This window comes from Macaca nemestrina, chromosome 14, assembly GCF_043159975.1.
Source record: "Macaca nemestrina isolate mMacNem1 chromosome 14, mMacNem.hap1, whole genome shotgun sequence".
NCBI classification, from domain to species: Eukaryota; Metazoa; Chordata; class Mammalia; order Primates; family Cercopithecidae; genus Macaca; species Macaca nemestrina.
In genome coordinates this window covers 17,111,888-17,135,510 of record NC_092138.1, presented here as the reverse complement: position 1 = coordinate 17,135,510, position 23,623 = coordinate 17,111,888, and the positions used below count along the sequence as shown (strand labels likewise).

The 23,623-nt window shown below is 34.9% G+C and overlaps 1 long non-coding RNA gene across 6 annotated transcripts in view; it reads right to left on the bottom strand.

The window, feature by feature from the left end:
• LOC105498735 (uncharacterized) overlaps window positions 1–23,623 on the bottom strand; it is a 234,283-nt gene that overhangs the window by 105,202 nt on the left and 105,458 nt on the right. Inside the window, exon 9 of one of the 6 annotated variants that reach the window (XR_011612400.1) lies at window positions 1,061–1,200. The exons of 4 other annotated variants lie outside the window; for them this stretch is intronic. This is a non-coding gene — a long non-coding RNA (uncharacterized lncRNA). Of the gene's footprint in view, window positions 1–1,060; window positions 1,201–16,593; window positions 16,666–23,623 lie in introns of those variants that run through there. One more of the 6 variants, XR_011612403.1, reaches the window with a different exon arrangement.

The window sequence follows — 23,623 nt, the reverse complement described above, 5'->3', positions numbered from 1 at the left end:
GCCTTCTTTAAAAAAATCTCATAGATTGAATACATCTTAATTCTATGTTAAGATTATAGCGTCAGAATTGTTGAGAAGGGCAAATTTAATCCATACTATTAACTAATTTTTAATATACTTTTTAAGAAGACTATATTTATTTTTAGCACTATGGAATTTTGCCTCAAAAGCTTGAAAATTTAAACATCCATCCATGTAACAGTCAACAAAGTTTGTTGATTTCTTCCTTGATGGACATTGAGTTAAGGTCTAGAAAATATAAGAAAAAAAGTTGACATGATCATGTTTTATCTTACTGGCCAGAGACAAAAATAGACATTTAACAAACAATAACACAGGTAACTATTATAAGTATAATCGATGAAAAAATCACAGTCTACTTCGTCTAACTTAAAATTGTGAGTGTGCTGCACATTATTTAGGGCTATAAGCCCATTTCCTGTATTTTGAACTTTTTAACAAAATAATCTCTTTAATAAATCCTGTGATTCCAAATAATGATATTATTAGATAAGTGCACCATCCTTTATTTCTGAAGATGCTGTGTTTCAAAAGTAAATACTTTGAAGTTTGAGAAACATTAAAAATCAGGGAAAAAAATCATAAGAGAATATCTTTGACTTTTTGTTTCCCCCAACAAAAAAAAAGAATCGTACTATTAATATATTTCAAGGTAGTAACAGCACTGAAAAGTATATGTTGGCACTTTTTCACTTACAATAAGTTTATAGAATATAGTCTTTACTTTGTGTTTTTTTAATCCTTCTTTGAAATGAAATGTAGAAAGGTCCAACAATAATCAGGCAGTTTGCCACTGAGCCTGTAGCATTTCAAGAATCACAAAGGAAAAATGAATCACTCCTATATACCCTCAAACCACAGTTTCATATCTACCAATAATTTTTACAGCACTTGGGATTTGTTAATAGCTCATTGAAATCATTTCAGCATTCAAACCTCCCATTTTCAATTGTTGATACTTCGTTATTCCAAAATGGCCAGTTAGTCTAGCCAAATCTTGATTCACATCCTACCACAAAAGATATCTATTTCCACTCACTTTCGCTGGTTTGCATTATTCTTAGTGACTGACTATTGCATTAACAGGTCCAATTTTCATTTTTACTTGCTTTGATTTAGTCAATACAGATACTTAGCTAAGGTGGTGAACTTGGCAAAAGAGCAGCTCCCTTGTAGAATCTGGACAACATGAGAAGATTTAAAGAATGTGTTAAATTATATACAAAACCATGAAAAGCCATGGTTGTTCATTGTCTGAGATTCATATCAATAGGAAAACTGAGACAAAATCAGTAGGGCTGCATTTCAAACTAAATGATATCAAGCCATGTCAATGTCTGGCATCAGTGTGAAATTCCTTAAATACAACCACATGATTTCAGTTTTAAACAAGGTCTATCACTTTAATGATCCAAATGAAACCTTGGATTCCAATTCCACAGGGCAATTTAGTGAAAGCCCTACGGTATTTTTTTGGTCTAAAACCAAGAATTAGGAAGCAATTAATGATGATCAAGTGTGGGTGCCATTAAACCTGTATATTTCAATTATATTTCAAAACAGTGTGTTTTTAAAATTAGGTTGTCATAGGGAGTCCTCAGTAAAACTGCAAAGCTCTGAAAACCAAATTAGTTTGAGTCTTATCCTTCTAATATAGAAAAAAGGAAAACAAATATACATGTAGATACATGAAATTGGTATTATTGTTGTGCACAGCATCTGGGCCATACATCATATATGTCACCTTCAATAGCAATAGTATCTTGGAGTTATATGGTGATGTGCCTCCAGAGAGCCAAAAATTCTCCTTTATATTAAAGAGTAAAGTATTACTATTAGTAGCAATCATGTTTATAGATGAAGATTTTAATGCACAAAAATACATAATTTACTCAAGGTCACAAGTTCATCCACATTAAAGTCAGGTAAGAATCTAAGATTGCTGTTTATAATCAAATGTCCTATTCATTTGATTAAGAGCTCTTAACCTGGAGCCAAGAGTTTCAGGGACCTTTCAACATATTGAAATTAGACGCAAAATGACATATATGTATGTTTTTCTCCCCTTGCAAAGAGGATCAGATTATCAAAAAGATCATGACACAAGATAAATTAAATATTACCTTATTTGACTAACCCATTTATGTACTAGATTTCTATTTAAAAAGATTATATTTATTTCCATAATAAATTTAAAGTTCAGCCAATGTTTTCAAATGGTATGCTAGTAGTCAGATTAAATTAATGTAGCTTGTAAATAACTTTGCAGGAAACAAGTTAGATGATGAGGAACTTAAATTCTTAACTTCCACATGCCTTGACATTTAGTCTTATTGCATCACAGAATTCACATAACAAAAGCAGTTAAATGTATTTGGATTATCATTACTGATTTATAACTTTCAGTAAATAATGAAAACTTCACATTTTATATGAAAATTGTTCAAAACAGGAGGTAATATTTTTCCCCACATATGTGTAACATCAAATCAGCTGTTTTTTACTCATGAAAATACAACCCAATTTTCTTTCTTTTCTATTTTACCTTTTTGGAAATTTAAACACACACACAAATACTCTAATTCAGAACATAATATAATATTAAATATATTTAATTTTCAGAGTAGAAATGCCATACTCTATATTTGCATTTATTTTAATACTAAAAAATAAAAGTCAAAAGCAGTTTAAATATTGATTTTCATGTGCACTTACAGGTAATTTGGATTTGGCTCTAAGTTGAGTACATTTACCATTGCTCCAATAGAAATAAAACGGTGCAGCCTTTCTGTGAAATCTTCATATCTCCTCAAATGGGGTTGTATCAATACAAAACATTCAGACTGAGTGTTTGGACTGAGTCATTCAAGCAACTCAATAAAATAATCTGTTTGATAATCTTTACATAGACTTTACAGAAAATTTTTGATTCATCTTGAATATTATTAAAAGCCATGCCATGACATGTGGAGAAATAGGAACACTTTTACATTGTTGGTGGGACTGTAAAGTAGTTCATCCATTGTGGAAAACAGTGTGGTGATTCCTCAAGGATCTAGAACTAGAAATACCATTTGACCCCGTCATCCCATTACTGGGGATATACACAAAGGATTATAAATTATGCTACTATAAAGACACATGCACACATATGTTTATTGCAGCACTATTCACAATAGTAAAGACTTGGAATCAACCCAAATGTCCATCAGTGACAGACTGGATTAAGAAAACGTGGCACATATACATCATGGAATACTATGCAGTCATAAAAAAGGATGAGTTTGTGTCCTTTGTAGGGACATGGATGCAGCTGGAAACCATCATTCTCAGCAAACTATCGCAAGATCAGAAAACCAAACACTGCATGTTCTCACTCATAGGTGGGAATTGAACAATGAGATCACTTGGACACGGGAAGGGGAACATCACACACTGGGGCCTATTTCGGGGAGAGGAGAGGGATAGCATTAGGAGATATACTTAATGTAAATGACAAGTTAATGGGTGCAGCACACCAATGTGGCACATGTATACATACGTAACAACCCTGCACGTTGTGCACATGTACCCTAGAACTTAAAGTATAATAATAATAATAATAAAATGCCCTATTTCAATTGCTGAAATTTGTTACTGCCTGAACAACACGCGAGCCAATGTTTCTTGACTATGAAATCAATGGTTGAACCATAGACATCAATAGATAGAATAATGATTGCTAATGTTTATGGTCAATCTCAGGAGTAGGGGAGAAACAAAAACAGCAGCTAGAAATCATAGGTTTGCCTATTCTTTGACCAAGGGATGCCTCACACAAAACAAGGAATAAGGGAAACCAGAGTAGAGGCATAGAAACCATTTATTGGTGAAGCTGACTACAAAGAGCCTACAGAAATGGAAGACAGACTTCATTGGTGCATTTTGGACAGCTGGACTTTCTCTGTTACATCGGTTTGTTGTCTGTTTGTTTGTCTGTTTTTGACGGAGTCTCACTCTGTCACCAGGCTGGAGTGCAGTGGCATGATCTCGACTCACTGCAACCTCTGCCTCCTGGGTTCAAGCGATTCTCCTGCCTCAGCCTCCTGAGTAGCTAGGACTACAGGTGTGCATCACCACATTCAGCTAATTTTTGTATTTTTAGTAGAGACAGGGTTTCACAATGTTGGCCAGGATAGTCTTGATTTCTTGACCTCATGATCCGCCTATCAGAGATGAAAAAAAAAAATGTTTCTCTAGATAAAGGCAGTCTTCCTAGAATGAATGAAAACAAGTATGTCTGCTTTTGTGCAGGTGGTTGCAGAACAGGTATACTCTACTTCAATGTGGGAGTACTTATTCATAAAGCTAGTCATCCCAGAAAGACCAAATGATACTAAACCAATCCAAATGAACAGAGATGTTTCTCTTGCCACAGGTGACTTCTTCAGGACATCTAGTTTATCAAGCATAACATGAATAAATTATGCCAGGTATGTTTGAGTGATAAGTCTTATTATTGCATTTCCAGTCTCTAGTTTGCCATTTAATATTTCTATTCTATTAAGCAAGTCACATACCATTTCTGTTCTTTACTCTCCTTGTTGATAAAATGAAAAAAAAATTCTTTTATTTTTAGAAGAAATGTTAGATCTGCAAATTAAATTAAGAACAAATAGAATTTATTGTCATTATCATCAATGTTGCATTTTTAGTGCTTTAGCTATTTTCTATCTAGATCATTATCATTTTTGGAAAATATTCTGGAATAAATAACCCTCCTCTGTGCTTCCTTAATGCCTTTATTCAAATCTTTTTTTCACTTATGACAATTTAAGGAACTTTTTGTGTATCTATTTCTCTGAATGTACTAGAAGCTCCCAAAGCTGAATCTACATCGTACTTACCCTGAATCTCCAGCACTTACTACCTGGCAAATAATATACTTCCAAAATGCGATATGCTGAAACAAATTACTGTATGTATCTTTCTCACATGGCACAATGCTTTGTATGTAGTAGGTGTAAGTTGCTTTCCTTTTTGACTAATTAAACTAGAAATCATTCATCACCCCCAGTTTATCTTAGAATTTCTTCTTGCTCTAGATCAGTTTATTGACTTACGTAGTATATAGCAAAACAACTTTTTTTTACAGCAAATCAAGCACTTTTTAAAAAATGAGAAAATTATTTGCCTATATAACTGTGCCACATAATTACAAACAATTATAAAATATCCCAAATGGCATGCTAATATATAAAAGAAAGTCAATAACTAGACATAGTTCAAACTCATGGCCAATATTTAGGTTATGAGAATATAAAAGTTGTGCCATGAACTCTTTGCTGAGAGTTTGCATCTTTGAATTACGCAAAGGCAATAAGTTACAAAATATAACAAGAATTCCATTCTCCAGCTCCTTTCTTACCACTCTGATCACCCCCATCAAATCACACCCCTCACCTTAGTGTTAGAAAACCTGAGAATAAACATAGTAATGCCTGAACAAAGCTGTAGATTTCACTTTGGTTTAAAAAAGTAAGAAGGAGCAACTTCTCCATGGGGGAAGGTGGTCAACTTCAGCCCCATCTAGCCTTCCACGTGAGACAGGAAAATACTAAACTCCACCCCCATCTAATCCTTCTTGTCTCACCTAAGGTGAACCACCTGTGAAGATCACAGGCCAGGGCACAGGCTCACCAAAAGACTGAGACTAAATCCTACAACTACAGAATGTTTCTCGTCACCCACATCTTATCAACATATTACTTAGAGACCTAAGTAACCCATTTCCTTTTGTGCAGTACATCATGTCAAGCTTTCAAAAACAACAACAAAAATTATAAGGTAAACTAAAAGGAAAAAAAAAATCCACAGTTGGAAGCAAGCAAGCAAACATTAGAATCAGACTTAAATATGGCAGGGATGTTAGAATTATCCTGATTGGTATGTTTTGCTTCCTATTCTATTGATTATTAACAGAGAAATGTTGAAGTCTCTAAGTATACTTGTGAATTTGTGTATTTCTGTTTTCAGTCGACCAGTTTATTTTTTGTTTGTTCTTGTAGGGAAACCCTCCTAGGTAGAAACATGTTTAGCATCTTCATGTTTTCTTTGCTATTTTGACCACATTTTTGGTATTTGATGTCCTTTCTTATTTCTGTTAATATTTTATGTTCTAAATTTTAATTTGTATTTTATTAATATAGCCATTATAGCTTCATTTTTAGTAATCATCACATAATATATCCTTCATCATATATTTACTTTTAACCTGCCTACATCTTTATATTTAAAGTGGTTTTCTTTTTGACATCTCATAGTTAGGTCTTGCATTTTATACAGGTTGGCAAGCTCAGCCTTTTAATTACCTAGTTAATTTGCATTTAAAGTAATTATTGCTGTTACATTTAAATCTACCCTTTTAAAATTGTTTTATTGTGTCCAACCATCCTATGTTCCTCTTACTCCTCTTTACCTGCCTTTTTTATTTAGTATTTTTTATTATTCCATTTTATATTAATGCTTGGCACATTATTTATACCTCTTTTAAAAACTTCTTGCTAAATGGTTTCCAATATACTTCATTCTACAATCTGTAGTCTTTTTTCATGTCTTGTAAAAAAAAAAAAAGAAGAGCCTTAAAATTCCCAATTTATTGCCACTATCTTTTGAATTAATACTGTCATACATTCATTTTTTTCTTATTTTGTTACAGCTAGTGAAATAATTTTCCCTTGTTATATTTACTAAGCAGCAACAATGATAATTAACTAACAAATTCACATTTATTAATATTTATTAAGTGCCACATGCTTTGCTAATTTACGTGAATCATACCATTTAATATACAGACCTCTATGAGGTACATACTGTTATTACTTTCATTTAGTAGCTCAAGGAAGTGAAGCATAAGGAATATAAGTGACTTATCCAGTTATATATCTTTGTGGTATTATGAAACAGCCAGTCTAATTCCAGCATTTGCAATCTCAATAAATATTTTACAGTTGCTGGCATATGCTAAATTTATTAAATTGTAAAAATTGTTAGTATTTTTTTTTTTTTTTGAGACGGAGTCTTGCTCTGTGGCCAGGATGGAGTGCAGTGGCACGATCTCAGCTCACTGCAACCTCTGATTCTCAGGTTTAAGTGATTCTCCTGCCTCAGCCTCTTGAGTAGCTGGGACTACAGGCACATATCACCACGCCCAGCTAATTTTTGTATTTTTAGTAGAGACAGGGTTTCACCATGTTGGCCAGGATGGTCTCCACCTCCTGACCTGGTGATCCGCCTGCCTCAGCCTCCCAAAATGCTGAAATAACAGGCGTGAGCCACCATACTGGGCCAAAATTGCTAGTATTTTTAGTCTGTTTTCTAAGATTCCCTACAGAAAATGTTATTTTGTATGCAAAAGGCAACTTGCTCATCTTTTTATATTCACCTACTAGCTAATATTTTTGTTTCCTATTTTATTGTATTTTTAGTACCTCCAGAAAAACCAACAAGAATGGTAAAAATAAACATGTATTTTATTCTTGATTTTATAGGGAATGTTTCTATACTATCTTCAGTTTACTAGGATTTTTAACAGTAAAAAATGAGTGTATTTAAAAATATTTAATAAATATTTTAAATTACTCCTTTTCTCTGTTTTTAATCTTTTATCATCACATATGGCATTATGATGGTAGCCAACAAAAATTTCTAAAGAGAAGAAAAGCTATTAGAGCCAAGTAAAACAAAAATTCTCTAACTTGATGGAAAAAATCATATTCACCAATAAATATATAGTAGTTCCCACTTATCCACAGTTTTGTTTTCCATGATTTCGACTACCTATGGCCCACCACAGTCTGAAAGTAAGTTGGTACAGTATACCAAGATACTGTGTGTGTGAGAGAGTACATATGAGAGAGAAAGAGAAACCACTTTCACTTAGCCTTTATTACAACATATTTTTGTAACTGGTTTATTTCAATAGTTGTTAATCTCTTACTGTGCCTAATTTATAAATTAAACTTTATCATAGGAATGTCCACATAGGAAAATCATATTATATACCGGTCGGCACTATTCACGGCTTCAGGCATCCACAGGGAGTCTTGGAAAGTATCCCTTCTGGATAAAGGGGGACTACTGAAGTGGCGAATAATTTAAACATTCTTTCTAGTAGGCATGATATGATAACATGCAAAACATTTACACTACGTACCTGTTATGAACCATAGGATTTGCACAGCTCATAATGACTATCATTTTCCATATGTCAAGTGCCACAAAGACAGAATTTTCCCCACATTCAAATAATGACATTATATTGCTGCAACCTGTTTGGATTTGGTATCCAAATCCAAAAGTTGACTTAATAATTTTAGTGAAGTACAGTGCTGAGTCCAGGGCATTATATTATCAAACACATTTAATTTTTTTGTTTATTGAGGTATAATTGACAAGTAACATTGTATAGATTTATGGTGCAAGACCTTGTGAAATGATTATCACAATCAAGCTAATTAACATCTCCATCACCTCACATAGTTACTTTTTTGTGGTGAGAACATTTAAAATGTACCCTTAGTGATTTTCGAGTATATAATAGTATATTATTATTAACCATAATGACCATTCTGTACAATAACTCTCTAGAACATATTGTATCTAACTGAAACCTGGTACCCTTTAACCAACATCTCCCATTTTGCTTTCACCTCCAACCCCTGACAACCACCATTCTACTATCTGCTTTTATGAGTTCAGCTTTTCTTGATTTCCCATGTAAGTGAGATCATGCAATATTTGCCCTTCTGTGTCTGGCTTATTTCACTCAGCATAATGTCCTCCATGCACTTGTTTTAAATGCAGCCAGTGTATTACCATGTGTCATCTAATCCATTCCAAAGGTTAAATGCCAGATTCTGAGAATACAATTATATTTGTAGGATAACCAGAAGTTCTAAGGATTGGGGAAACTCGGGTACAAGTTCTTAAGTAGTAAAAGAATCTCCTTGATTTTGTCTTCTAAATATCAACCAACTGATGAACACATTTTATACACAGAAATTTTCTTTCATCTATCACTACCGATAGCTCCTTGAAATGCAATTACACACACACATGCATACAAACAGATAGACATAGAGATTGAGATAGAGATAGATGATAAATAAGATAGATAGATAGATAGATAGATAGATAGATAGATAGATAGATAGATAGACAGATGTTTTCTCTCAGTCATTATCACCATACTATGGTTAAAAATCAGTACTATAAATCCAAATATAAAATAGGGCTACACAGATCGATTCCAAAACAAATATCTGGACAAATTTTCTGGTTATCCTCTAAGGCTGCATTATTGAATATTGCAGCCACTAGCCATAACTGTCTATTTAAATCATACTTAATTAAATTAAATAAAACAAGTGACACTTCAGGTGCTCAAGAGCACATGTGGCTGGTGGCTACCCTCCTGGACAGCACAAATATAGAACAATTTCATCATCACAGAAAGTTCTATTGGACAGTGCTGCTGTAAAAATCACAGATGGTCCTTCATCACTCAAAAAGAAGAACTGCCACAAAAATTCTACATACTTTCAAATTCTTCTTCATACAGCTCTGACCATGAAGCCTCAAGTCTCACTAAACATAAAGGGCCTTCAGTCATAGGACAATGGATGTTTCACAATAACAGATGGAAAGTGTTAGAGAAATAATGTCCTGAGTCATGTCAGAATTGTGACTGCCAAGGAAATATTTAATAATGCTAAAGAAGGAATGTCACAATGTTGAAAATATGGAGAATCAATTTTTTTTTGCATCTTAAATAGACAGCAACTCTTTGTATGAAAGGGGGTTCAAAATTCTACATTATCACCAGTGCAAAGCAAATACATGTTGAACAGAAACAATACAGTTGCCAAAGAGCAAGAGCTGAAACATCTCTCAACTATGGCCAGCATCCTGCAGAGCTCATCAGAAAGGAGCAAAATCATGCATGAGCATAAATTAAGACTCATTACTTGAAAACAAGATGTACTTTTAGCAAGTACATAAGTAATACATGCATATATACATTTGATTTAGTAATAGAGTCCTAAAGCAAGAAGTGGTTCCAGCAAAGTAGATGACTGGAACAAAAACAACATAGGATACAATTTAAAAGTTCAGCTGTTTGTAAGCCATGTGGTTTAAGGTTTATCATTTTTTCTTACGCAAAGTCAGCAAGTTGACATTAAAAAGAAATATATATCCATTTTACTTTAATTTTTGGGTAGATATTTGTAAAATTCTAATTTTTTGAATTGGGTTTTAGTCTTTGAAAAAATATCTTCCTTTTTTCATCTTTACACACTTCTTAAAGAATATCTAGTTGTTACCATCTGAAAAGGCTCGATTAAATGCAATCCACCTGTCTATAGGAGTCCACATGCTTGTTTCTAGAGTAGAAAACCAAACCGAAGTCCTTTCTCTCTTTATAAAATTCTGCTGAGTCTTATTTCTGTGTATTTATGTGTGAGCACGTGGGTGTGTGTTATATATTACAATCATTCAGATTTTCATGTGATGTGTGATGACATCACTAATTTTTTTCTGGTTGAAATGGAGAGCAGGTCAAACTTTCAGAAAGAGGTTACACATCTACTGAGATTATTATTTAGGAACAATAAGAATTATTGTTATACGTAGGTTCCTTCTGAAGATGTAAGTTATTTAAAAATATGTCAGAGGATGTCACCCTTCTTATGCTCAAGAAAATGTTGTGTTCCCCTTGCTTATTTCTTGCATGTGACTATAACATAATAAAATACAGTAGATAAAAATTTAAATATCAAGGACAGCAAACCAAATTCACCTTCATCAGTTGAAAAATAATTCAAAGCAGTTATTTGTTATATGATATGATATTACAGTACATTATCTGATCTTATATGATAAATATGATAATAGTAGTACCAGTTTCAATACAACAGTAACTTTAAAATACTAATAGGTTATTAACTTAAATGTTATAGGCACAAATTGTAAAACCTCTTAAATGTTTTATATTTTGTAATTTGTAAATTTTACATTTGTAAAACATTTCATGCACATTCGACTTCCACATGGCTATCAAATAAACCCAAGAATGATGTATAACATCATTCAGTGCCCTTTCAGGTAGGTATGATTTAATATCTGCAAATTTTATTCCTTCTTATTTACTACCCTCTGTAGCTGTATTCTTGGCACTAAACTGTTCCTCCTTCTGAGGTCAGACAGTATGATTTAGAGCATGACTTCCTCCTCATTCCCTACAGTAATTAGTCTGCCTAACTCCAGAAAGTTGCTTGCCAAGGAATATTTTAATTGGGCACTAGTTTCCATAATGAACTAAAAGTCAAGGTTGGTGGCCCTGAAGTGTGCTGCTGAAACACCCAGATAATTCAATATCATTGGGCCTAGATCTGGTTGGAAATTTTAGTTTCTCCTAATGGCTGTTGAATTAACTTAGTTCTTTATAATAAGCAGCATTATCTATTATCTTACAGTCATTAAAGTCTGTATCCAGTGCCCACACAAACCTCCCAGTAATTATGAAAACCTACACAGTAACCCCAGACTGTTGTTAGATTAGGGTTTTATAGGATGTAGTTACCTGCTCTGCTTAGTTTCTTTAAAAACCCAAATTCATCAAAAGCTCACAAGAGTGAATGTGCCTTTATTGAATTAGTATAATTATTAACAGTAGCAGCAACACTATCAAATCATCTATTCATGTATATTATACTAAGTGCTATACTCTTAGGGTATTTGATATACAATAATTATAATTTCAAAGTCGTAGCAAGTTACAATCTAAGAAAATACACCTATGTACTTGTAGTTAAGAAAATGCAAATTTTTATTTGTCCATAGTCAATTATTATACATGGCACTCAGAATCATACTTCTCTCTTCGAAGTCTTTCTGCATTCTGAGGAGAAAATACATTGACTTTGGAGCCAAATTGAACTAGGTTTTAATTATGCCTCTGCTACTTAGTAACTGTGTGATGTTGAGGATTTTTCTTAACCTCCCTGAGCTCCTTTCCTTATCTGTAAAATAAGAGAATAAAATCCTACCTCATGTACTTTGTAAAGAGAAAGAAGACCATATGTGTGTCAGGACTGAAATACACTGTGGCCTCTACTAAACAGTCAATCTATGAATGCCCTTGTTGTTTCTTGAAAGTACCAATAAACACACAGATACAGACACACACACACACACACACACATACACAGAGACACACACACACACAGAAATCCTTTTCCAAAAGGTCTATCTGGAAGCACCTTTGAACTCCTCTAAACACACAGCAGTATTCTGCTGGCCTTGCTTCTATTGAGTGGTTCACCCAAAGTGTGTTTAATAAATATCTGCTGAGATATGCTTGCTGAGACATATATATATATACACATACATAAAATATACATATATGGCAAATTTTGCTGTTGTCTTATTTTAAGACATTGACACAGCCACCCCAGCCTTTAGCAACCACCACCTTTATTAGTTATCATACATCAACACTGAGGCAAGACCCTCTACCAGGAAAAAGGTTACAACCCCTGTAACCATATATATATATATATATATATATATATATGCTAAAGATTATATATATATATGCTAAAGATTACATATATATATATATGGATTCCCATCCCCCCTTTTTGTTTTCAAAGAAGATTCTTCAGGTAAGCAATATGTCTTTTAAACAATTTTTTAGAAGTTATCTTCAAAAATCCTCACATTTCTATGCTTATTTCTTATGTAAAGAGTAGGATCTATAGTAGCTAATAATATATTATTTTAACATGACCTTATCACGGTTACCTAAATCTAGCAGATCTGTAATTTTGTAAAGGATATGAAGTACATGTGCAAGCATGCATGCACACACATATTCATAGATCGAACTTCCCAATGATTCCATCTCTAATTTATGGTGAAGATATTTGTTCCATTTTTCTCATTTCATATTATATACAAAGAAGTCTTGCATAACAAGGCCTATTTTACTATTTTAAATGCATTGAAATTACCATTTATATTTCATATGCGTTTTTTAAATGTTAGACAAATCCTCCCACATCAGAACTTAGAACAGGAGAATCTTCCTATAATGCATTTGAAATACTATCACTTCACAGAATGAATTTAACCTGAGCACGCAGCTAATTTTTATCTGAACCAGCTCCTTTGCATGGAAAATGGAACTATAGAATGAGATAAGGAATGTTAGTTCTTTATCGCTCATGTAACAAATCTCTTAATAGTACAGAACGGCACGTTAGTTATTTCTAGTGACAATATTAAGACGGTAATGAGAAAAGAATAGTATTACATATTCATTCTCCTGACAGGTATTACAATAAGATTGGGAATGGACCAAAAAAATTAATCAATTATACTTAGCCAAAAGGGAAATTGGAATAGTAAGAGCATCCTGGAAACAAGAACAAAAAATTAAAAAAAAAAAAAAAAACATACTGAACAGGTTCAATACCTGACCAGTTCTGGAGACTCTTATCCAGTGCTTATCAGAATCTACTTAAATTTCTGTTCCTTGCTCTCAGAGTCTTTTATTGATTGCCCCTTCATTGGAAAATACCTCTGCTAGTTTTCCTTTCTTAATTGCTTCTGCAGTACAACCACAGGGCCCAGCTTCCTGCTACCTCCTAGACAAACTCTCATATCAACAATCCCAGGATTAGAGCAAAGGAAAGGGCCTGTGTTTGAAACAAAGGATTCTTATGTGTGGAACAAAGCCTTAGGAAACCTGACAGTTTTCATTTTAGAAAACTAATTATTTGATGTTCCTAATTACAACAGGGAGAAAATATTTTTGTGAATTAATTTTCGTGAATGGTAGGTGTTTCTTTCTTTGTGGTCATAGTGCAATTATCAAAGAATGGAAAGAGCAGTTATAGGTTTATGTAAATTTTTATGTTTAAAATACTGGACTAGTAGCTTGTGATTGTTTTAGTAAACCTGAGAATATCATGTTACCTGGACCAAAAATTTGGTTTCTTGAGAACTTTCTGAATTTTACGACATTTAACATATGTTCTTAATATTTTTAAATAAATTTTTTTTTGTACTTTTTAACTAGTCTTTGTAAATTAGGAGCTAGTAAAATAATGAGCTGATAACAAATAATTCTGTGAATATAACCAAGGACTCTGAGAAATTAAGCTTCTTGTGAAAAAAAAAAAGAATTAACATCACAAAAATTAGGAAGAATAAGTAACAATGTTTTATGGCAAAGCTCAGCTTGAGATAGCTAGGTCTCTATTTTGGGCCACAGAAATATAAAGCAATGAGAGGAATTTATTTAAAAAAAATTTTCTAGGTTCTGCTGTTCAGTTTTATTCTCCACCAAGATTAAGGGTTGCTTTTGTTATGCTCAATGGCTTCAAGTTTCCAGTGCACTCCGAGGTGGCAGAGGTGGTGGCATTTCTTTCTCTTTTGATGCAGGTAGTGCTGAATTCGTAAGACATAGAAAACCATACATACCAGTGGTTCTCCAGGTAATGTTCTCAGACCAGTGGCATCAACATCACCAGAGGATTTGTTAGAAAAGCCACTAAATCAGAAACTCTGGGGGCAGGGCCCAACTGTCAGTTTTAAGAAGAGATACCATCTCACACCAGTTAGAATGGCGATCATTAGAAAGTCAGGAAACAACAGGTGCTGGAGAGGATGTGGAGAAATAGGAACACTTTTACACTGTTGGTGGGAGTGTAAACTAGTTCAACCATTATGGAAAACAGTGTGGCGATTCCTCAAGGATCTAGAATTAGAAATAGCATTTGACCCAGCCATCCCATTACTGGGGATATACCCAAAGGATTATAAATCATGCTGCTATAAAGACACATGCACACGTATGTTTATTGCGGCACTATTCACAATAGCAAAGACATGGAACCAACCCAAATGTCCATCAGTGACAGACTGGATTAAGAACATGTGGCACATATACACCATGGAATACTATGCAGCCATAAAAAAGGATGAGTTTGTGTCCTTTGTAAGGACATGGATGCAGCTGGAAACCATCATTCTCAGCAAACTATCTCAAGAACAGAAAACCAAACACCGCACGTTCTCACTCATAGGTGGGAATTGAACAATGCGATCACTTGGACACAGGAAGGGGAACATCACACACTGGGGCCTATTGTGGGGAGCTGGGGGGGAGGGATAGCATTAGGAGATATACCTAATGTAAATGACGAGTTAATGGGTGCAGCACACCAACATGGCACATGTATACATATGTAACAAACCTGCAAGTTGTGCACACGTACCCTAGAACTTAAAGTATAATAATTTTTAAAAAGTCCTCCAGATGATTCTGGTGCCTGCCAAAGTTTAAAAATTGTTGATTGAAACCACTCTAAGATATTCCAAGCAAGGATCAGGAAAAGACATAAAATCACCAGCTCATATCCATGTGGGCCGTATATACTTTTGAGTTCTTGCCTAAATACAAAATATAACATTATAAAAATGAACATACCATGAGTATTGATTTTTTATATCTTGAAAGAAATCTGAATTTATCAAAGGAAAAATGTTTTAAAAGTTTGATGATTCAGTAAGTTTAATTCCCATGGTTTCATATGAAAACCATATTATTACTAGAAGGGTGCTGCATATAAAAAGACACTTAACTTAATCTTTGGAAAATGTTTGTAAATTGGGATCCTTTTACATTGGAGTAAAATATAAAGTGATATAATTGAGTTAGAATTAGTTTAAATATATCCATATGAACTCAGTAGTGAAACAGTTTGCTCAGTAAAATTTTTTTTTTTTTTTTTTTTTTTTGAGATGGAGTCTCTCTCTGTCGCCCAGGCTGGAGTGCAGTGGCACCATCTCAGCTCACTGCAAGCTCCGCCTCCCGGGTTCACGCCATTCTCCTGCCTCGGCCTCCTGCGTAGCTGGGACTACAGGCTCCGACCACTACGCCCAGCTCATTTTTTGTATTTTTAGTAGAGATGGGGTTTCACCGTGTTCGCCAGGATGGTCTCGAAGATCTCCTGAACTCGTGATCTGCCCACTCGGCCTCCCAAAGTGCTGGGATTACAGGCTTGAGCCGCCGCGACTGGCCCTAAAATCTTACAAACTTCTATAATCACTTTGTATGCAAGCTTTAAGGAATGAATGAAGCAAGCATCACAATTTTGGATTTTATTCCATTTGAAGGAGCCATTGCTTTCAGTGGTAACTGGAACCGTATCTTTGAGGTCAATAAAGCAATGTGGACCTTGTGGTCAAATAAGGATGTTTTTAAAGGTATCAAAGAGTATATCTCAAAACCTAGTCATGGTTTGTCCTCAAAATATTTAAATAGATAGATGATGTTATTGTCTATTGGGACACAGTATTTTTTTTTTTAAGTTCAGGGTATATATGCAGGCCTGTTACATAGGTAAATGTGTGTCATGGAGTTCATTGCACAGATTATTTCATCACCCAGGTATTAAGCCTAGTACCCATTAGTTATTTTTCCTGAGCTCTCCCTCCTCCCACCCTCCACTCTCTGATAGGCTCTAGTGTGTGTTATTTCTCTCTCTGTATCCATGGGAACACAGTATGTTGAAAGGGCCGCAAGTCTGAGATCTGCAAAAAACAAAAGATAGGTAACATTAAGTGTGCACATGGGTTTTTGATAATGCTTACAGGAAAATGTTATATATTTATCAAATTATATATTTATGTATTAAATTAAATATAGCCCAAACTATATGTGTAATCAATAATTCTCATAATAATTCTGAGTTACTCATCAGAAAATGTAGAAGAGTCTGAAGGAGGCAGACTTAGAATATGCTTTATGAGATGTATTGTTTGTATTATTTTGAAGTGGAAGAGTAATTAAAATATTCATCAGGATGGTAGTATCTTGCATAAAAATTGAGAAAACAGGATGGGTAATACAAGCGTACTTCAAAGATATTGTGGGTCAGTTCCAGACCACTGCAATAAACCAAGTATCTCAATAAGGTAAGTCACACAAATTTTTTGGTTTCCCAGGGCACATAAAAAATATGTTTATACTATACTGAATTAAGTGTGCAATGGCATTGTGTCTAAAAATCAATGTGCATACATTAATTAAAAAAATATTTTATTGTTAAAAGTGCTAAAGAGCATCTGTGCCTTCAGGAGTTGTAACCTTTTTCCTGGTAGAGGGTCTTGCCTCATTGTTGATGTATGATAACTAATAAAAGTGGTGGTTGCTAAAGGCTGGGGTGGCTGTGTCAATTTCTTAAAATAAGACAGCAGCAAAATTTGCCACATCAACTTACTTTTCCTTTCAGGAAAGGTTTATCTGTAGCATATAATGCTGTTTGGTGGCATTTTCCCCACAGTAAAACTTTTCAAAATTGGAGGCAATTCTCTCAAAACTTGCTGCTCTTTTATCTACTAGCTGTATGTAATATCCAAAATTCTTTGTTGTAATTTCAACAATTGGTCACAGTATCTTCACCAGTAGTATTCATAGATTCCATCTCAGTAAACCACTTTATTTGCATATCCATAAGAAGCAACTCCTTGGTTTTTTAAATTTCATTATGAGATTGTAACAATTCAGTCACATCTTCAGGCTCTACTTAAATTTTATATCTCTTGCTATTTCCACCACATCTGAAGTTACTTCTGCCACTGAGGCCTTGAACCCTTCAAAATCATCCATGATGAGAGGAATCAACAGCTTCCAAAATCGTGTTAATGTTGCTATTTTTACCTCCTCCTATGAATCACAAATCCATCAGTGGATAGCATTAAGAATTGTAAATTTTTCCCAGAAGGTTTTCAATTTACCTTGCCCAGATCCATCAGAGAATGCATTACAGTTATAGCCTTACAAAATGTATTTCTTAAATTCTAAGACTTGAAAGTAAAAATTACCTCTTGATCCATGGGTTACAGATTGAATGTTGTGTTAGCATGCATGAAAACTTTAAGGATATTTCCTTGTACATCTCTATCAGAGAGCTCTTGTGTGACCAGGTGCATTGTCAATGAGCAGTAATGTCTTGAAAGGAATCTTTTTTCTAAGCAGTAGGTCTCAACAGTGGACTTAAAATACGCATTAAACCATGCCGGGAGCAGATATGCTATCATGTAGGCTTTGTTCTACTTATAGAACAAAGGTAGAGGAAATATAGCATAATTCTTAAGGGCCCTATGACTTTCAGAATGCAAAATCAGCATTGACTTCAATTTCAGGTCACTAGCAGCCTTGACCCATAACAAGTGAGTCAGCCTGTTGTCCACTGAAGATTTGAAGCCAAGCATTCACTTCTCTCTAGCTATGGAAATCCTAAGTGGCATCTCTTCCAATATAAGGCTGTTTGATCTATTAAATCTGTTGTTTAATGTAGCCACCTTGATCGATTGTATTAGATCTGAAAAACTAGCTTCAACTTCTATATCAGCACTTGCTGTTTTACCTTGTACTTTTATGCTACGGAGATGTCTTCTTAAACCTCGGGAACTAACATCTGCTAGCTTCTAACTTTTCTTCTGTCACTTCCTCACCTTTCTCAATTTCATAGAATTGAAATAACTATGGACTTTCTCTGAATTAGGCTTTGCTGTGGGGATTGTTGTCGCTGGTTTCATCTTCTATCCAGACCACCTAACCTTTCTCAACATCGGCAATAAGGCTGTTTTGCCTTCTTATCATTTGTGTGTTCACTGAAATAGCACTTTTATTTTCCTTCTAAAACGTTTCCTTGGATTGACATCTTGGCTTAATGTTTGGCACAAGAAGCTTAGTTTATGGCCTAGCTTGGATTTCAACATACGTTCTTCACTAAGCTTAATCATTTCTGTCTTAGATTTAAAGTGAAAAATGTGAACACTTGCTTTCACTTGACCATGCAGAGGTCACTATAGGGTTATTGATTAGTCTAATTTTAGTCTTGTTGTGTCTCAGGAAGTAGAGAGACCCAGTGAGAGACAGAGATGGGGGAAATGCTGGTCAGTGTAGCAGTCAGAGCACACACAACATTTACTAACTTCACCATCTTATATGGGGATGGTTTGTGATGCCCCCAAAAAATACAATGGTAACATCAAAGATCACTGATCACAGTTTACCATAACACATTTAATAATAATTAAGAAGTCTAAAATATTGCAAAAATTACCAAAATGTGAAACAGAGAATTGAAGTGATCACATGCTGTTGGAAAAAAATGGTGCCAAAAGACTTCCCTGACACAGAATTGCCATAAACCTTCAATTTGTAAAAAAAATGCATTATCTGCAAAGTGCAATAGAGAGAAACACAATAAAATAAGATATTCCTGTATGTATATTATATATATTTTGTCAGTGATGCACCACATAAAAGGTAAAATTATGTAGCCATGTGTATCTGGGCTTATTTTGTTTATTACATTTTACTGGGAAATAAAACAATGTCAAATCAATAGAATTAGGCTAAACATGGCAAAGGCAGGAGGAAGACATTTTGAGCTTCATGAAAGGTACACTTGGTCACACAGTGGAAAGGAAAGGAAAAACAAGGTATGAGCACACAGCTGTTAGAGGAATGAGGAACTGCTGGGAGTTTTAGAAATGCATGCAGAATGCAAGACTGAATCCATATGGGAAAGCATTTTGTATAAAGGCATGAAAAATTGGCCGGGCGCGGTGAATCACGCCTGTAATCCCAGCACTCTGGGAGGCCGAGACGGGCGGATCACGAGGTCAGGAGATCGAGACCTTCCTGGCTAACACGGTGAAAACCCATCTCTACTAAAAAATACAAAAAATTAGCCGGGCGAGGTGGCGGGCGCCTGTAGTCCCAGCTACTGCGGAGGCTGAGGCAGGAGAATGGCGTAAACCCGGGAGGCGGAGCTTGCAGTAAGCCAAGATCCGGCCACTGCACTCCAGCCCGGGCGACAGAGCAAGACTCTGTCTCAAAAAAAAAAAAAAGAAAAGAAAAAGAAAAAAGAAAAATTAATATTTTCCTAGTGATATTCTTGACCAATTGTGTCTTCATAAACAAATTATCTGCCTCACAACAGTTCCCTCCACTGCTCTCATGGTCCTTTTTGACACCAAGAGGTTTGACCCCCAAAGTAGAAGATAAGGGATGTCACGTTGTATCTATAGGTTCATCAGTTAAGATGTGGGTAGACATGAATGAGGTCTATCTCATTCCTTTCTATCAGGATTTTCTCTGATAAAGAAAGTGTTTCTTAAAAATGAAGGGCAGTAATTTCAGAGCTTTATGTCTTCCACTCAGAAGGAGGTCTCTTATTTATGAAATGAGTTACCCCAAATGCTTTAATGATATTACCTTTCTCTATCTCCAATAGATTGGAAAAATTATAGACATGTTAAAGCAAGTTCTAATAAGTTTTTTCTAGATATGTTAAGATTATTAGGGAGAAGAAAACCGTGAATTCGTAACCTCTGGGAAATCTTGTAATCTCATGGACAGCAAGACTTGACAGGCAAAACAATATGCTGTTCCTTGAAGTTTTATTTGGCAAAGTTTTGAGACTGACTGGTAACTGATAGGTCTACTTTCCCCTCTTGAAATATTGGGGCCAGATGTATATAATAATTCAGATAAATTTTCATATTTAAGAAAGCTTATGGTACATTTGTTTTATAATATAGAACTACCCACAGATGGGTCTAGGGTAATACTCTGTAATCAAACATGTTAACTTTTCTGCAGTGAAACAGATAAAGTCACACTAAGTTATATAAATAAAAACTTTAACTGTCACCTCAACTCATTTTGCATCCAAAGTTTGCATCATGTCTCAAAGTTATGAAAAAAGACTCAGTTTTTAGAGATTTTTGGAATTGAAATTGCAGCTAAGGGATTGTTAATCCCCCAAACAAAAATCACTATTATTATTTACTATTAGTACTATTACTATTATTCATACTGCTACTATTACTATTTATTATATGGCAGACATTTCGCTAGAGGCTTACTAAACACTTTCTAAATCCTCACAATAGTCTATTAGATGCATAGTAGAAAACTTTTGTTGTTGTTGTTCAAATATTTTCCTGTATTGTGACCATCTGTAGTCCATTGAAGGGTTGTTAAGAGCTTTAGTGCCTTCATTTATCTCAAGACATAGGTATAAGAAACATTTAAAAACTCTTAAGAGTCAGGCAGCTGGTAAGAAGTAATGTCAAGATTCTATTCGATAAATGTCCAACTCGAAAATCCACACTGTATATTAAAGTTTCCATTATTTTTTCTTCCCTTCATATTGAACAAATACTTACTGAGTGTCAAGCATTATTATTGACACTATTATTGAGTGTCAAGCTTATTATGTGTCAAGCATTATTATTGACACTAGGGAGACACTAGGAAACAAAGGTTCTGCTCCCATAAAGATATTCTAATATCTAGAATATCTATTATCTTGAATATTTAACATCTGGACTATCTAGAACCTAATGTCCATATTCCAATTGAGGAAAAAATCATAAATGAGAATTTATTTTAAAAAACTATAAAGTAGTAAAAAGCACAATGTAGGATAAGAAAATAATAAGTAATGATGTGGAGACACAGACAGATATTTGTAGGGACCTCCCTAAGTCCTTTGAGATTAGACCTGAATGAACTGAGAAAATGAAGTAATGAGAAGAGTGGCCCAGGCAGAGGGAAGAGGAAATGTAAATGGCCTGAAGTTCAGGGTTGCCAGGTAAAACACCAGTACAGTGCATCCCAGTGTGCTGCCAGTATGTCCCATGTAATCCAGAACATACTTATACTGAAAAATTACTTGTTACTTTTCTGAAATATAAGTTTAAATTGAAGTCCTCTATTTGTATTTGCTCAATCTAGCACCTTTACTGGTGTGAAAATGTGTTTGCCCTATAAAGGAACATTAAGCAGACTGAGCTAGGAGTCCAAGCCAGCTTGAATAGAATCATCTGAGGGAGAGAAGATGAAGAAGAGACTGTCCAATATGGTAGTCACCAGCGTCATATGACTATGGAGCCCTGGAACTGTGGCTGACGACATTGAGATGTGCTGTAAGTCAAATATAACCTATATGTAAAAGACTTAGTATTAATTTTGAATATGAAATATTTCAAGTTTTTTACATTGAATGCATGTTGAATTAATATTTTAGAGGTATTATGTTAAATTAAATCAATTATTGAAATTGATTTTACTACTTTTTTATTTTTTAATGTTTCTACTAAAAACTTTAAAATTATATGTGTGAGTTACCAGTGGACAGTGCAGGATTAGAAAGAAAATGCTAGGGAAGGAAAGAGACCATGCAGAGTCTTGAAGACCATGGTAAGGATTTGGGGTATTATTTGAGTGAGACAGAAAGGCATTGAAGGGTTTAAGCAGAGGAATGACAGGACCTGACTAATTGTTTAAAAGAATCACTAAGATTGCTCTCTTGAGTCCCCTCCAAAGAACCACAACTGAGATAACTTAAACAAATATTTCTTACGGGTGATGACTGTTATTACTATCTGCAAAAAAAAAAAAAAGTTATTGTGTATTCCCTTGGCTTGTCTCCTCAGCTCCTGGCTAAGGTTCTACATGGATTGCAGTTTACAGGCACAACTGACTTATTGCCTGATCTAAAAACGGCTTCTCCAGGTTATTAATTGAAAACTATTTTTGGAAAACCTACCATGTGCCAGATACTATTCCAGGTGCTAGGGATGAAGGAGCAGTAAAAGAAGGGGGAAAAGCAGCAGTGAAAATATGCCTCATGGGGGTTATACTTTAGTAGAGACAACTTATATTAATAAAACAAAAATGAACAAATATATATAGCATATGAGATTTAAAGTGGTATGGTAAAAATGAAATACAAGATGGTTAAAGAGTACATTTTAGTCTGTTCTTACACTGCTATAGAAAACTGCCTGAGACTGGGTAATTTATGAAGAACAGAGATTTAACTGACTCACAGTTCTGCAGGCTGCACAGGAGGCATGGCTGGGGTGGCCTCAGGAAACTTACAATCATGGCAGAAGGTGAAGGGAAAGCAGGCATGGTCTTCACATGGCAAGACCGAGAGAGAGAGAGAAAGGGAAAGTGCTACACACTTAAACAAACAGATCTCCTGAGAACTCTATCACCAGAACAGCAAGGGGGAAGTCAGCCCCCATGACTCAGTTACCTCCCACCAGGCCCTTCCTTCAACACCTGGGGATCACAATTCGACATGACATTTGGGTGGGGACACAGAGCCAAACCATATCAGAGGACCAGGGTGGAATGGACTACTTCCATTTTAAATGGAATGATTGGCTGAAAGGCTTCACATGAGAGAGGCGTGCGCAACCTGTTTTCATGTGAACGTTTGTGCCCCTCATATTAATATGTTAAATCCTAAACCCCAATGTGATGACGCTAAGACATAGAGCCTTTAGGTGTAATTAAATCGTGAGGGAGAAAACCTCATGGATGGGATTAGTGCCCTTATAAAAGAGCCCCCAGGCTGGGCACAGTGGCTCACGCCTGTAATCCCAGCACTTTGGGAGGCCGAGACGGGCGGATCACAAGGTCAGGAGTTCAAGACCAGCCTGACAAACATGGTGA